The sequence below is a fragment of the Panthera tigris genome, chromosome B1 (assembly GCF_018350195.1).
Source record: "Panthera tigris isolate Pti1 chromosome B1, P.tigris_Pti1_mat1.1, whole genome shotgun sequence".
Lineage (NCBI taxonomy): Eukaryota > Metazoa > Chordata > Mammalia > Carnivora > Felidae > Panthera > Panthera tigris.
Genome location: NC_056663.1, coordinates 163,175,653 through 163,176,147, shown reverse-complemented (window position 1 = coordinate 163,176,147; position 495 = coordinate 163,175,653).

Below are 495 nucleotides of genomic sequence, written 5' to 3'. Positions count from 1 at the left end.
TTTCATGGTGTTATTGTTTGTAATCTCTTAAAGTAAGTGGTGTTTCATGGGGATAGGAAATAGAGTCATCTATTTCTGAATAATAACGATACAGTGACTGTGACTCATGACGGTAAAGAGCAGAACACCTTAGAGTAGTGGCTGTGTTTGAAATATTTGCAAACTCCACAGGAATAAAAATTGGTATACTTCGTTATTGACTTAATATTTGTTTCTGGTTTAGGTGAATGGAAAATGAAATTACGGTCTCTAAATTCTGCTTTCTCATTGCAGTTCTACCAGAAACACAATGTTCAATTAGCTGTTGTAAGTCCCCAAACTCAGTGGCTTTAAAATGTCATTTATTATCTCCATTTTCTCTGTGAGTCCAGAATTCAGGAAGGTTTCGGCGGAGTGATTTGGCTGTGTCTCAGATGCCGCGTGGCATCTCTCCTTTCGTCTGGGTTCAGGACCTGGTCACATCCCGTGGGTGGGTTTGTGGACGTCTCACAACAT